Raw genomic sequence first — 16,672 nt, forward strand, 5'->3', positions numbered from 1 at the left:
CAAATGTAAGGTTACCAGAAGTCCCCGTTTCCCGGGGACAGTCCCCAAATTTACAAATCAGTCCCCTGACAAAATCCATCTATTTAGTAGGAAGCTGAAAAATGTCCCCCCGGATTCATTGAAAAAAATATGGTAACTTTAGACTAATGGCCATGCTAGCTGAGGCTAATGGAGAGCTGGAGTCTGAAACATCAATGCCAGCTAGAATGGTCAATGAACCAGAGATGATACTCCAAAGTGTCTGGAGTACAGCATGTTGGGGAATTTTGCCCTATGGTCTTGTATGCTGCTCCTTCCAGCCATTAGGATTCCTCACTTCCCTAATATAGGAACCATCTTTTGCCAGTACCGCTGTTGCAGGAGTCCTCTCTTTCAAGCAATCAAGACATTCCACAGTAGCCACAGTGGAGAAAGCACCAAGGAGACCAGGATTCTAATGCCTGGTCAGTGAAGTTCACTGGATATCAATGTGAATAATTAACAAATAAATTCTTAGAGGTGAACCATAGATATGCCTCATTTGCTTTGTGACTGCTGCTGCACATTCACTGCAAGCCATAAATCAAGGTAAACCCAGTCTAACATGTTTCTTCTCAGTTGTATACCCATAACAAAGGGTTATTACTGAGCCTCAGGTCTGTAGTATTAGATTATCACAATGGTGATTGAAATGCCTTGTGTACTTCTTGCTTCTTCCCAGCCCAATGTGCATCACACTTCCTGTCTACCCTAACCTGGACACAAGAAAAAAAGAACTTTGGGAAAGTTTTCTCCTATGTGCATGAGATGTCCAGAATCTACTAAATATATTTGTTGAAAAGATGGTACGGTGCAGGGGGGCGAGGGGGGAACACCTCATTTTCTGGCAGCACAAATATTTTATTTTCTGTTTGCTCCTTTCTAATAATGGCACCAAATGAGAGATAGCCTGCACTAGAATCTTGAAGATCTGGTTCTGAGTTCCTTGAAACAGTCATAAAACACCTAGGAGCTTACAGAACCGTTTTAGATTATTGCCTCCTCTGCTATCTAAACTGCAGTAGTAATTACAGGGCTTTGAATATGCTTTGCTTCACAAAGCTATATTGCTTTGCACTGTGTGCAGCAAGGAGAATGTGAAAAGAATATTATGAAGTGATTGTCTCAATTATTTGGGAAACAACGCTATATGCAGTAATTCTCTATCCACTAAGGAAATCTTAAAATGCATGTTATACTCCTGACACTCAGCCACACATTTTGGATTTGGCACCATGTTGTTGTTGCTTTTTCTGAGATAGGTTAATTTTCTACTTTAACAGTATTTATTCTCATTAATAACCCCTAGAGAGAGCACTTACGGAAAGTACGCTGAAAAGAAAACCTCCCTACCTCTTTAAAATTGTCTATTAGAATCAATTAAGGAGAGAGAAAAACCCACTTGCCTTCTCAGGTCTATGTTTAAGTGTTATACAATGGCATATTCATTTGAAAATACTTTGAGGGGCTGATTCAAAAATATGACTGGGTTTACATATAGCTATCCTGAGTTAAGGAAGTTTGAACTCATCCTCTGATTGGTTTATACATGCAAGGCTTAAAATCGAAATCTCATGTGAATGAACAACCCTTGGCTTGTTCAGTGTTATCTCACATATTGTAAAATGAATTCTTCTTTAAAATTGTGGGAGATTGTAGTCAAACATAACTATGGACACACACACACCCTCCCAATTCCTTTGAGGGCTGCACTTTGCATTAAGTCCTAAGTATCTGAATTTTCACCATCAAGTACAGCTACAACCTTTGCCAAATGCAGTTGGCCAAACACCTGTGCTTGATCCCAAAGACTCAGGATCAGGCATCTTACATCAGCAGTCCACCCCACAACCCACAAATGGTAATGATGTTCTCAAAACATGTAGACATCATGTTGTATTAAAACGACACTGGTCCAACAAATGACTAGATTTTATTTCACTTTCTTTGTCTCATATTTCTTCTCTAGGCAAGGACAAACATTTCACCTGGATCTATTTGTAACACCTTTTTCTTGGAAACTGAGAACAGAAGTGATTTCCCCCCCCTATTGTTTTCTAACAGACTTCTCGGCCTCACTGTGTTATTAACAGGCCACCCATTGTTAAAAGCTGATCTACTTCCTTGTTTACTCAACAGAGTTCAGCAAGTTTCCTTGCATTCTGCAGCTCCTACTGCAATTACAGTAGTATACAGTTCAGTGAATAGTATAGACTCACCTGAGTTCCTTGGGTTCAACCATCTCACGCTGTGGAAGCTCATATCACTATGGTAAGAACTACACCGTTTGTGACAATTAAACTACAAGGCAAAGCAATTGCCACAGATTCTGTAAACAATGGCACATGATTATATTTTGAAATATGTGTTTATCACACGCCCCCTTTCTTTTTGACTGCAATGTTTTACAAGCAAGTTTTGTATTAGAAAGAGTTTAAAGTTGCAAATGACTCCTGTTTTCGTGTTTTTATGAGATGCATTTGCTTGCAGAATGAATGGTGTTCAACATATGTTTGCATTCAGCTGAATGCTGACTTTAAAGAAGGGAATGACAGAGAAGATGGCAGTTGAGAGAACAATCCTACACACAAGAAGCTGACATAAAGCAAACCTGCGTAAATTAAGCTGTCATAAAGTTACAACATGTTCAATCTTTGTTCAAGACAAGGGCTACATCTGTTTGAGCAGGCCTAAACCTGTCAGAGGGAAAACAAGCCTTTAAAATAGTGCTTGAGTTACACAATCATTTGCGGAGGCTTAACATATGCCTGGTTGCCAAATCACATGACCAAGCTGAACAGGCTTAGGATCCAGCCTAAGTCCCCACCCCTCTCTGATACTGCACTTCAGAAAGCCCGTTTTCAGGGTTTATTCATGTTGGTTTAAGATCCTCCAGGCATGGCTTAGTCAGCTGGGATGAGAGAAATACAGAGAAATATATCTGACTGAGCCAAAGATGAGGGAGTTAAGATGGTGTAGCCTGGCTGCACCAGAAACCTTCTACCTCAGCTGGAGAGCCACTGGATCCTAACCTGCCCGTCCCAGGAAATTTTGCTATAGGATTGCTCCCTTAATGCGTTGCATCTTTGTTGCAAACTAGGATATATTTCTTTTGCTATGCTGTTTTATTTTAGCATGCTGGCTGATACTTTTTAGGAGAAAGAAAGAAGCTCAATCCATTAAAACAAGCTGAGTCAGGCAAATCTTTGAATCCAAACGGGTTATGAGACTGTCACAACAATGGAGCAGAAAATTACATAAGTTCTTGCAGCAGTTTAGCACACAGTCTGATTTTTGTCCCTCATTTTCTTGACCCTGGCCCTTTTGCGGAACAATACTGCTTTACACACATTATTTATGGAAACTTCACCCGAAATATCAGTAGCGCAAAGTCATGAGTCAGTTTCTGCAATGTGAACAAAGCACACTCTAAACAAAGTGTGTGCTTTCAATTCCCAGCAGGGATTCAAAGCCTAACTTATTAGAGCATTATCTCAACCTCCCACCTATTGAGCTGCCTCTGGAATGTTCAGTATTCTGCTTTTTCATATAGGCACACGAATTTTGTGTTCCTGGTGGCATTTCAATTCACCAGCTCTCCTTCTGATTATGCCATTCCGAGATGATTATCAGTCAGGACTGCCAGATTAAAATACCAACCCTAATGGAAAATTTGGAAGCTAAAGCAGCAATCCTATACAAATTTACTTGTAAATAAGCCCCACTGAACTCAGAAGGACTTGCTGCCAAAAAAAAACCCCACATTGTGCTGCGAGTGTTTCAAAGAAACCTCATTCCATTAGATCTGGCATGACCCAGTACAGCATGGGCAGTCAACATGCTACTCTGCAGGTAGGGTTGCCAGACTCAATAGAGGACAGGACTTCTGTGCCTTTAATTGCCCTGCTCTCTTTTGAGTTTGGAAACCTTAAAGAGAAACCAGCAGACCCTTTGCTTGGAAATTAAACAAAAGGTCTGCTGGTTTCTCTTTAAGGTTTCCAGACTCAAAAGAGAGCAGTGCAATTAAAGGCACAGAAGTCCTGTCCTCTATTGAGTTTGGCACCCCTATCTGCAGGTATTGTTAGGCTCCAACTCCCATTAACTTCAACCGGCATGGCCAGTGGCCAGCAATGATGGAAATCCACCAACACCTGGAGGGCACTACATTGCTACACCTGCGGTACATTAATAAATGCAGCCCATCATTAGGATATGATGCTGGCCTTCCTAGCATTGTAAACATACACATCCTGAAACCCCGACCAAGCTCAGGAGCTATTGGTCATTCAAGCCAGATACAGATTTGGATTTGGTCCCAGCATGCTTAGCATGACCCAGACCATTCCAGTGCATGTCAGAATTTGGATCAACATTTTAGTGAGTTAAAATCATCCAGTGGAAAGCTGGATTAAAAACCATATTGTCCTCAATGTTTTTTCCAGTACATAACGCAGCAGTTTTGCCCATTTCCAATGTTCAGTTTAGAAGATCTAATTAAGTAAGTGTGTGAATACTGGGCAAGAGGCATAAGTATGTAAGGCACATTGAATCAGCTTCCCAGTTTCTCAGGACGCATGTTTGTGACTGCATGCTGGAAAACACTCACATCATGGGCACTTCCTGCATGTGGAATGGAAAACTCAGTGTCTTCTACTGTGGTACAAGCCCATGAGAGGGGTGAACCATGTGACGTGCTGCACTTGAATCATGTCTATGTTTGAGTACCTCAAGTGCTGAAACCAGGGGTGTCTGGAATTATTATTTCAGTTGCACCAGTGGGCACAGTCTCCCCAGTATTAACCCCTTCTTTCTTGTATCTTATTTTCAGCCCACACTTAGAAATTTCTGAAACACTACTCTGTAAATTCATTCTTACAGTGCATCTCACACATGGCCTCAGTTCAGACATAATGCCAAACTATCGTTTGGCAATCAGCTGTTTCCAAAAGGTATTCCCCCTCTCCCTTCACTAACTATGGCACCAAACCATTAACTGAAATTGTGTGGTTTCACCAATTCAGCCATCACAGAAAACTATGGTTAGCAAAAGCTAGGAAGTGGAGGAGCAAACAAATGTGCAAATGGGGGGGAGGGGAGAAGAGGGCAGTGGAAGGAGAGCATGAGTCAAAGGAAAGCTCCCAGTGCCAATCCATAGCCTTGAATCATAGTGAAAAAAGGTAGAATCCCAGGTTTTCTGACTCTGAAATATTCCCTTTCTTCCAGCCAAAACACGACCTGTAGCCAATGTTTATTCGATAGCTTACCACTCATGGTTTGCCTGGGGCAGATAAACCATTAGTTCAAGTTCAAATGACATGCTAAACCAGGCACCCCCAAACTGCAGCCCTCCAGATGTTTTGGCCTACAACTCCCATGATCCCTAGCTAAGAGGACCAGTGGTCAGGGATGATGGGAATTGTAGTCCAAAACATCTGGAGGGCCGAAGTTTGGGGATGCCTGTGCTAAACAAAACCATGGCTTAGCTCACAGCAGTGTAGCAGCAGGAGGACTTGAGGAAGAGCAAGGCAGCCATCATCTCTCTGGGAGCCTGTATGCTTACATGTTCACACCAAGCTTAATGTTACGTGTGAACTAAGATAATGGTTAGAGACTGCCAGAGTTTCCACTAAATCCAATGAGAAAGATAAGTAGAACTGGGCACTATCAGCACACTGAGGATAACTTATCCCAAATTGCTAAATGACCACACTCAACCATCCCCCAAATAGCATAGGGACAAAATAGATCCCCAGAGAGTTCCACAGCATAAGTGCCAAGGAGAAGAGCTATCATCTTCCAGAACTGCCTTCTGGATCTGTCAAGATAGGGAGCAATGTGATGCCTCCAATTCCCACCTCCAGAAGGATGCCTCAGCTAATGGTTGGGAACATATGCACAGCTTTGCTCATAGCTATTCTCAGAGGTGAGCTATGCTCTGCGTTTTCCATTTACAGTAATAATTAAGCAGCCAGAAGAAAGAGTCAAACTGCAAAACAAGCTGTGAATTTCATACATTGGCATCCACCCACCAAGCAAGCACAGACATCTGAGACGGTACAAATAGAGATAATGAACTGGCCATTAGCAATGGAACTGATGATGAAGCTCCTAAAAATGCCAATGGTGAGCAAGAGACAGTGTGCGTGAAATAATAATTCCCAAACAAATCACATCGGATTAATAAACTGAGCTGCACCGAGTTAACTTTTCTTCATCAAATCATCAGGTCAAAGTTGCCCTGAGTAAAATCATCAGCTTTTAGTAGAGAAAGCTGTGCTGACTCAGAAGTTGGCCCAAAGTTTGCATAGGTATGGACAAATTCTGCTCAAGACTCGTAGCAACTGACAGCTCTTGAGCATAATGAGAAATCAAGTGTTTGCATCGAAAGATGAGCTGTGTCTCTCAAGGACCTTTTTTATGCTGACAGGCCTATGCAGCTGTTTAAAACTTTATTGATTAGTCAGTCATTTTAATTATTTTGTACTGCTTTTAGAGGTGTTTTATGTTTCTTTGCCTACATATTGCTGTACACCATCGTGATATTTTAAAAGGTGGTGGCATAGTAGAGAACCCCAAGGGGCCAGGGCCCCTAATCCCCCTCCCCAATAAAATATTGGAGGGGGCCATCCCCACCCCAGGTTGATGGGCACTGCCATTCAAATGGTGTGCATGCGCCACGTCATGTGATTGATTATGCAGGGTGAGACTTACCTTCCCTCATAATATTTTATTCAAGTTAACCCCCCTCCACCGGGTGATATATAAAAACTTTTGTAAATAAGTAAAATATATACCTGCATCTCCTTAGAAGTCAGCCTTAGCAATTGGTGGTCATAGGAATGGTGGCCTGGACTAGAAGGAAACCACAGTTACAGTTCGGAATAGGGTGGCCTTGGGAAAAAGAAGACAAGGCTGCTGCCTCTTTAATAGTGGTCTTAAAAAAGGTACTGTATTTCAGCAGGCAAAGCTTGCCATAAAAACTACACCTGCTGAAATTCCCTCTTGTACACAAGTGTTAAGAATGCAGGAATCCTCCGCTCATTTTCCCCAGTGTTGAGAAGGGATTTGTTTTGTGCTGATTGCATTTGGGTCCCAGAAGACGTTGTTTATTGTAATGTAAATCGAAGACATCATGAAATCCATTACCAACCTGAACTCATGCCTACCTTATCCGCTTCAAAATTAGCAGGAAACAAAAACAGTCTCTGAGCAGAACAGAGTGTAATAGGTGTGCGCTACAATCCTATATGTGTCTACTTGCAGGTATGCCCAATTGAGTTTGACGGTGCTTCCAGGTAAGCACATATAGAGCTGCTACAGCCTTAAATCTACTTAATTGTGCTTGTGATACAGTTTAAAAATAAAACATGCTTGAAGCTTTTATGTATTAGGGTTGTCTAAATGGGTAGCCATTCCTAGAATGTGTTACATATATCCAAGATGAAAACTTATCATTTCAATTTAAACCAGTTGTTTTAGTTAACAGCAGCTAACTCCAAATACACATTTATTTCTTCTTCCTTTTCAGGAAAATCAGCATCAGTATTGGGGGTGGGGAGCAATAGAATAAGTTTCCTTTGCTCTGTGCCTTGTTTTATTTTCAACACAGTACTTGCATTCTTCTATCAGTTACCCACCTTGTGCATTTTCTCCTCTGAAGTTGAGATGAGCTGATCGAGCACCAATTGACATTGACACCACTCCCTCCATATTTGATAGCCGAGGATAAAAGAGATGCACACCACCCGTCATTTTTGCATTTTTAGTAGCACAATGTGGCACAAACTTGCAAAGCACTCATAAAACAGGTAGCTCTGTCCACCATTAAGTATCCGAGCACAAAGTGTGCCCATATTCTAGCAGCTTTTAAAAAAACATCCATCCGTTTTTTAAGTTGCCGTGTTATTAAGTAAAGTGTTGTGATTCACAGGGACACCAAGCCATGTGGTGAAGTCCTACTGGGCCACAGCTCTTTATCACAACTCAGAATGAGTTAACTCTTGACATCCTTGATGTCAATGGGGAAAGAAAACAGGCAAAGATGTTACATAAAATAACAGTATCTGGTCCTTACATAAATGAATATATGAGTTTATGTTGCACTGAGATTTATGTTGTAAATCTCTCTTATTTTGATCATAATCATCATGCTTTCTTACAACAAGACCAGGCCCTGGTCCAGCATCACCACAAGTTGGGTGTGTGTGTGTGGCAGTGGCAGCCCAGGTAATGACATTCTCTGGGCCAGCCCCTGAATTGTAGAGATCCCTTCCCAAAAAGGTGAGCCTAGCACCTTCATTAGGTACCTTTCAACACATGCTAAAGAGGCACCTCTTTACCCTGACCTTTGGGATATCCACAGAATCATAGAATTGTAGATTTGGAAGGGACTCCAAGGGTACTGTAGTCTAACCCCCTGCAATGTAGGAATCACATTTTAGTGTCGCGTCCCGTCCCGTCCCCCAGCTATGCCTCTGACCTGAACCTTTATATTCCAGCTTGATCACTGAGGTGATGTGGAAGAGCATCTTTAGTCATTCCCCGAGTTGGTAAGACTCATTTGACAACAATGAGAAATTGAGTCTTCAGTGCCAACAGCCCAGTCCTGTGGAACTCCCTGCCAACAGAGAATCAGCAAGTGACTTCTATGCAAACTTTTAAACACCTGCTGAAAATATTTCTATTCCACCAGGTCTATGCAGGCAATTTAGCATATATCCCTCACGGTGGTCTATTGATGCTTGTTTTTAATTTTTATTTATTTCATTGCATGGTTTTATGATTTTATATCATTGCAAACCCTTGTGATATATTTTATGGCACAGTGGTATGTAAAAAAATGTTTTGAAAAATAAAAGATTGGAGCACTGATACAGAAACTAAGTGGAGGAAAGCAGGCACTGTTTCAACAGGCAGCGGAACCCCGTTTCCAGCTAAGCCCAACAAGAAATGCCTATTTGCTACAGTCTTTCCATCCATTCAAACTACAAAAAGACAAGTTTCTCTCACAAACCCTGCAGAGTCAGGCTGGCAGATGGATCGCTTACTCAGGAAACAGCCTGCCAAGGAAACAATTTATCTGTCAGAAGCCACATTCCCTCTTGGGTAGTCTGCTGAGAGCTGGGAGACTCATGGTGGGCAGAGGGTAGGGCCAGATAAAGTCAAAAAGAGAGAAATAGATTTCTCTGTCTGCTGTCTCCTTCCCAAATCCATTCCTCAGTCCTCTTCCAACTCTGCCCAGCTTTCTTTATTCTAGAGAAGTCAGAGAATTCCAAAGAAAAGAGAAAAGGAAGCAGAAATTGCTGTGGTTTTCTTGTTTTCCTGTGGTCAGGGATAGAAATCAGCCAAGTGAATACAATCAGTTGCGGGAAGAAGGATGGTTTAAGTTTACAAACTTAATTGATGACTTTTTCTAAATGTTAATATGAAATGAATGTAATTTAAATAGTTCCCTAAATTACGTTTGTTAGGTAGCTTCTTTTAAAAAGCAGACAGCAAGACAAGTAACATAGTATTTGGTGGAAATGAAACTCGAAACAAAATTTTGGTGGAGTCGAAACAAAAATTTAAAAAATAGCACCTTGGAGACCAACTAAGTTTGTTACTTGTATGAGCTCTTGTGTGCATGCACACATCTTCAGATACTTAGTTGGTCTCGAAGGTGCTACTGGAAGGATTTTTTTTTTGTTTCGACTATGACAGACCAACATGGCTACCTACCTGTAACTAGAACTAGAACAGAAACAGCACTGGTGGCGATGAAGAAAAGTCAAAATGCCTGCTTACATTCCTATTTTATACAGGTTTCCTTTCATGGGCGTACCCAGGATCAAAACTAGGGGGGGGCAAGGGGAGGGGCCAAGGCACGGAAGGGGAGGGGCCACAAAGTGGGCGGGAACGGCGAACTCGCGCTCCGACGGGCTGTGCCCCTCCCTAGCAGCAGGGCTGGTAGGCGGAGGCGGAGCCCAGCCCAGCGGAGCGTTCCCGCCCGCCGCGCCGCGCTCTCTGGTTCCCCGCCGCGCTTGGCCTTGCCAGAGGGCGCGACGGGGAGCTGGAGGGAGGGCGCAGCGCGGCGGGCGGGAACGGCGAACTTGCGCTCCGCCGGGCTGTGCCCCTCCCTAGCAGCAGGGCTGGTAGGCGGAGGCGGAGCCCAGCCCAGCGGAGCGTTCCCGCCCGCCGCGCCACGCTCTCTGGTTCCCCGCCGCGCTTGGCCTTGCCTGAGGGCGCGCCGGGGAGCTGGAGGGAGGGTGCGGCGCGGTGCGGCGGGAATGGCGAACTCGCGCTCCGCCGGGCTGTGCTCCGCCTCTGCCCACCAGCCCTGCTTCTAGAGTAGGGCAGCTGCCCTAACTTGCCGCATGGTGGGTACGCCCTTGTTTCCTTTTATCAGTCAGCTTTCATCACATACACCCAATCCATTTCTCAAAGGCTGGCTTGATCATCAAGCAAAATGAGGCAATTGTCTCAAGCAGAAAGAATTGGGGGAATAGCAAATTTCCTCAATTCTTCTCCAACCCACATGGCACAAAGCTCATCTATGGCTTTCCAAAGCAATCCCCTGCCTTCTTCTTCTTTGATTTCGCCCCTCCACCCCACTTCCTCCTCTTTTACACACAGCCTTGTCAATTGCTTTGCCACTCCTAAAATAGCAGTAGCACTGGGCGTGCCTCACCCTCCAGCTCCCTCCCTTTGTCTCACGTTGAAGAAAGGCCAGTGGTCCTTCAGAGCAAGGCATTTTGGGCAAGGTGACCAAGGAGATTACGCACACTGTTGTGGCTTTGTCACTGTGACTAGAAATTCTTTTAAAAATGTACTTTAAAATTACTAAAATAACTTTAAACTTTTAAATATTTTAAAATATAATTTCTAGCCATGGTGGCAAAGATGCGGCTGCACAGGCCTGAATGCCCTGCTCTGAAGGACTACTGTCCCTTCCTTAGACTGGGAGAGAGCAGATTACCCTCGCAGGGAGTTGTCAGGAGTATGGGCAGGAGTCAGGCTCTGGGGCCTGTAGTGCTTTGCAGGACTGCGGCATGCCTCAACTTGTGCTGGAGAAGCAAGGCGTAGCCACACAGGTGAAGTCCTCAGCTTGTGCTGGAGAGGCAAGGAGTAATCACCCAGGTGAGGCCACTTGAGATCTCACTGCACCTGGTGGCAGGAGCTGGGAGGGATAAAAGCCCAGCATTTCCTTTCAGCTCTTTGCCACAGCAACGCTATCCCTGCCTGGTTGCATCTGGCCTCCTGTTCCTTGGACCCTTGCCTTGTTGCTGCCGTGCTTCTTGGACCCCTGCCTCGCCTTTGCCTTGCTCCTGCCCCGTGGACCTTCGCCTTGCTTCTTGTTCCTGGATCCTTCGCCTTGCTCCTTGCTCCTTGGACCCTTGCTTCGCCTTCGCCTTGCTCTTGCCCCGTGGACCTTCGCCTTGCTTCTTGTTCCTGGACCCTCGCTTTGCCTTCGCCTTGCTTCGTGCCCCGTGGACCTTCGCCTCTGCCTTCGACCCTGCTTCTTCACCACCATCTTGCCTCTGGTCCTGACGCCCGCCGACCGGACCGTGACAGGAGTCGACATTGCAGGCAGATCATAAGCCCAACCCGTGCATGTGGGGCTTAGGTAGCTCTGCGTCACTGGGAGTTCCTGGCCGCGTTTTTTTCATATTGGCCAGTCCGATCGGTGGAAGGGGGCGTGGCTTAGCCCATTTAAACAAGCCACGGCCAGGCTCGCACCCTCTAAGGTTAGGTCCTTATCCTTTGACCTTGCTATGGACTTCAGTTAGTCACCTTGGTTGGCCAGGGGGCCTGGTAGGAATTGTTTCCACTTGGCAAATTGGCACCAGCCACTTGGTTTTTCACCTACCTCGTAGCAAATCATCTCAACTCTGTAAGGTCGGGCGGTTAGGCAATGGAGTATTTGGTTGGAGGGGAGGGGAGGTGGTGGCCATCACTTATCCCTCCTATTTCAAGGGTATTCCATTAAAGGAATCCAGGGGGCGTGTCCTCTGTCCGAAGCCCAGACGGGGGCCAGGGCAATAGCACAACCCCTATCCGTGACCCTGGGGGAATTCCTAGTTGATGTGCATCAACAGGGCTCCTCCTATCGGTGGTTAACCCTTACTAGTCTCCCAGCAGGCAGGCAGGAGGCAGATATAGTCATTGGTTCCAATGCCTAAGCCAATACCACTCACATTCTGTAATCAATAAAGTTGTGGCCTTTTTCAGCCCATTAACCTAAATTCTGGTGTCAAGTGTCTTTATTCTACAATGGGGGAGGGTTCAGGACCTTGCCACACAAAGAGGCCGAGGCATGACAAGCACAGCCATTGCACGAACAAGGGCAGGAGAGAGAAGTAAGCAGGTGGAAGGGTGGTGGCACATAGCTTGTCTGCTGTGTTCCTTAATCTCCCACAACTCAACCTCTCACATTTGATTTTTTATCACACTGGTGTTTCTCTCCAGCTCTTTCCCTTTCTGTCTCTCACGAGATATATTTTTTTATATTATTATTCTATTGAATCTGCCCTACCCTGAAAGACTGATGGCTTCAGCTCCTTGCAAATACAAGGAACAAGCTGACCTTCTAGATTGCAGCCTTGGGGCATGCAGGGGAAGCGACTCTGACAATTGCTAGATCTCAGGTACAAAAGATAATATACAAAAGGCAGCTTCAGCAGTCACTGATAGGAATCTTCACTTTGCCTATGAATGCCTTACAAACCCTGCTTTGCACTCTCATACAGACCAGTATTCCTACTAGCACAGGTCAGCAATCATATCTCCACAGTGGTGTAGATTCCAAGGTATTACAATAGAATTTGTCAATGTACCACTGCTCACACAAGTAGCCATAATGAATCATGCCTAAAGCGACAGTCCAGTTGGAGTGCTTTGGTTTAGAACTCATCCAGGCTTCCTTTTGTGCGGTGCTGCTTTCCTGGCACAGGTCTCCACTTTAAAGCTCTGTGTCTGGGCAGTTTATCTCCTTCCCCCCCCCCCAGCACTTTCCCCAGGAAAACCCATGTTTTACCACTGAATCAGAGCAAACGGCAATCCACAGAAACCCCAATTGCCATTTGCATCTTCTTTGATTTGTTTCACATCCATTGACTTGTGCAACCCTCACACCCAACTTGCTTAGACAACCGTTTATGCTCACGATGATTCGGGAATGGGACCAAAACATTTTACATGGTTTCAAAGGTCCACATTTAGGAACATAGGCAGCTACAGTACCTTTTACTGAGTCAGACCACTGGTCCACCTACCTCAGAGTGTCTCTCTGAGATTTCAGACAAGGGTATCTGTCTCCTAGCCCTGCCTGCAGATGTTGTGATTGAATCTGGGAGCTGCTGCATGCAAAGCAAATGTTCTACCACTGAGCTCCTCCTCCTCCTTTCCTGGTGAGATAGGCTTGGTGTCTGGATTTCTCTTTCTTATAGCAGTTAGGCACCACTAGTTTAAAAGACACTTATTTTAAACCAGCAGTGCAGTGGTATGAAACGAACAGGCCCTTATATTTTAAAATGGCAAAAGCATATCCTGGTTCTGCTCAAGGTCTTATAAATGATGTATTATAACCCAGAAAATATTCTTCAGCCTCACTTAACTATAAATAAATTAAAGCCCAAGCAGTAAAGCCCTTACTCCTTAGCAGGAACAAAAGCACACCGGTCTAGTATTGGTTTGTTTCAAACAGGTTTTCTATCTCCATTGTTACTGCCACAACCTGTCCCTCCCTTCCATTAGAGCTCAAGGATCTTTCACACTAACAAACACTGTTTTCACAACAGTATCATTCCTCTTTAGGTATCTGGTTTGATCCTATGCAGTGGTGAAGAAGAAGAAGAAGAAGAAGAAGAAGAAGAAGAAGAAGAAGAAGAAGAAGAAGAAGAAGAAGAAGAAGAAGAAGAAGAAGAAGTTTCAGATATTGTCTTTGCATCCTCTATGTTTCCAGGAAAGCTGGACCATTTTCCTTTTCTAAAGAAGGAGGAGAAGGAAGGAAGGAAGGAAGGAAGGAAGGAAGGAAGGAAGGAAGGAAGGAAGGAAGGAAGGAAGGAAGGAAGGAGTATTACACTATGTAAAGCTACTTTGGTAGTTTCCCATAAAGTTGGGGAACAGTCAGATAAATTGATGTTCTAAAGTCTAATTCAATATAAATATTCAAATGTATACCTATGTGCCTTACGCCTCAAGAGCTACTTTGCTTTCACCATAGTGGCAAAACTATGTTTGTTCTGTACCACTAGGTATATGAAATTGTATTATACTGAATCAACCTATTGTTTGATCTAGCCTGGTGCTCTCTACTCTGAGAATACAGGGAATCAGGCAGATACCTTTCTACCTGAGCTCGTTGTAGGACAATTCCGCACAGGCTTGTTGGTGACTTACACGTATTATCACTACTATAACTGCTTGACCACAAGAACCACCATTTAATCTCATACACCCTAATAGTCACAGCACAGTCCCAAGTGGTCTTGCAAACACCCCTGATTTGAAATGTGCTACATATTTAAGCATTCATTGTTAAGTAAACCCTTTCTTTTGCTCCACGGATGAATACTTTTTTCTCTGTCCCTGCTGTGATGAAAATTGTATGTCGGGTATTACAAAGTGGTGGGTTGCCACAGCTGGGCTTCTTTCCCAGCCAATCCAGACAGGATTTACACTGATGTTTCTCCCACAGCACTTCGTATGTTGCTGCCAACCTCCCAGAGGAAGCGAAATGACAGTGAGTCTCACACCCAACGGACAAGAACCACCTGCTCTCCCTTCATCAAGCTGCCTGCCTGCTATAATATGCCTCCCTTATGCAACAGTTTTACTTTTTTTCAATGCACATTTGTTTCTGTCACTTGGTCGCTGTGCTGCAACAGTGCTCATGGTGCCTTTCATCCCAGATGTACCCAGATGAAAGTTGAACAACTTTGCTATCTTTACCAAGCTCTAGATCAGACATCCCCAAACTGCGGCCCTCCAGATGTTTTGGCCTACAACTCCCATGATCCCTAGCTAACAGGACCAGTGGTCAGGGAAGATGGGAATTGTAGTCCAAAACATCTGGAGGGCAGAAGTTTGGGGATGCCTGCTCTAGATGATCAATTCGCTCTGCTATACTAGCAAGTGAAAAGAGGGTGGTCCTGGCAGTACCTAAAATTATCTGAAGGCATATCTGTTGGAAAATAACTGGATAATACCAGTTAATCTTGAAGTCCCATCTGTGTGGGAAACTGGGGGGGGGGATCCAGTTGACTGCCTGAATCCAAAAATCATGTGGGGCTTAACTCACTCTCTAGCCAACCCCTGGCAGATTTTAAAACAGAAATATCTGCTATGTTTGCAAAGTGCAGGATATATAGGTTGTTAGACCTTTAAAATGTCCCAGTATTAAGCACCTACAATTTACTCCACTGCTTCCACCCCTCTCAGATTGAATAGCCCACAACCTTAAGTAAGTTTAAATGCTTTACTTACAGACATCTCCTCAATCATGGTTCAAAGAGAGAGGGAGGGGGACAAGAAGCAAGCCTGACTTCCTCCTGCCTTGGAGAGGCGAGAGTGTGACATTACAAAGCCTGTTCTAGTAATTTAGAACTCTGTGGTCCTTAACCCCTTCACATACTAACTAGCATTGTTAGATTTGACTATAAAATCTTCCACAATATCTATATGTGAAGAATCTATCATTGGTCCAGCTTGATCTTTTCAGTTGGCAATAGCTCCCTGCTTCTTAGGATGAGGCCTTCCCTAGCCCTGTTACCTCCCATCTTTCTCACCGAAGATGGCAGTGATTGCACCATCTGCATGTGAACACTGCACTCTATTACTGAGCCATGGTACTCCCTCTCAATCCCAGAAAATGAAGCTCTAGTGCAAATACAATATACATGTTTGAGCTACAGAAAGGATCCACACACACACACACACACACACATATCTTATTTGGACATTACTAGCATTGAAAAAGCATCTGTGTAAGTTAGTGGTCCTATCACACAGAGACTTGAAAAAAATGGACTCTAAAATCAGTATCAAAGGGTATGGGATGTCACTAATAACATGTTGTATCTGTGGCTTGTTTTTCTTTAAATTTTGGTAGAGACTATGTACTACACATGACACATGACAAATCTAAGTCTCCTACAACCATTGCAGCTGGAAAGGCAAACAACTGAAATTAATTAGGATTCTGCCACCATCCCCGCCCCCTTCTCACTGACCAATCTATGCTTCATTGGGGCTAATCTGTCAGATTGATATCTTCTTGTTCTTTAGTACTTGGGGTTGTTTTTCTTTTTAATATACCCTGAAAAGCTGCGGTTAAATAAATTATTAGCTTCAGAGTGGAAGTTTCCATTATTCACTTGTGTCCTTTAAAAAGAGACGAGGGGGAGAGGGGAGGGTACAGAGCAAAGCCCAACAAAATAGACAGCTGCCCATAGGCTATCCTATTTGCATAATGGAGGTTCCCCATCAAACAGAAAAATTAAAGCTGCTCTCATTTGAATTCAGCATTAGGAACATTCTTCTGAACTATACCACTAATGCAGAATATGTATTTGTGTGGTGTTGCTGGTGGGGTGGGGGTGTTGCTAGTGTCAGAAGTGATTAGCCCTTTAGGAAATGCCTTTTTAAGCCTATTTGTCAGTCACTTGAGGAATTT

General features: G+C 44.0%; 1 long non-coding RNA gene across 1 annotated transcript in view; it reads left to right on the forward strand.

Moving 5' to 3' along the window:
- LOC148685668 (uncharacterized) overlaps nucleotides 1-14,492 on the forward strand; it is a 72,296-nt gene extending 57,804 nt beyond the window's left edge. Inside the window, exons 2-3 of the long non-coding RNA XR_015950231.1 lie at nucleotides 2,158-2,289; nucleotides 13,813-14,492. This is a non-coding gene — a long non-coding RNA (uncharacterized LOC148685668). The remainder of the gene's footprint in view (nucleotides 1-2,157; nucleotides 2,290-13,812) is intronic.
- The last annotated feature ends 2,180 nt before the right edge of the window (nucleotides 14,493-16,672 follow it).

Source organism: Zootoca vivipara, chromosome 5 (genome assembly GCF_965207765.1).
Source record: "Zootoca vivipara chromosome 5, rZooViv2.hap1.1, whole genome shotgun sequence".
Taxonomy (NCBI): Eukaryota; Metazoa; Chordata; class Lepidosauria; order Squamata; family Lacertidae; genus Zootoca; species Zootoca vivipara.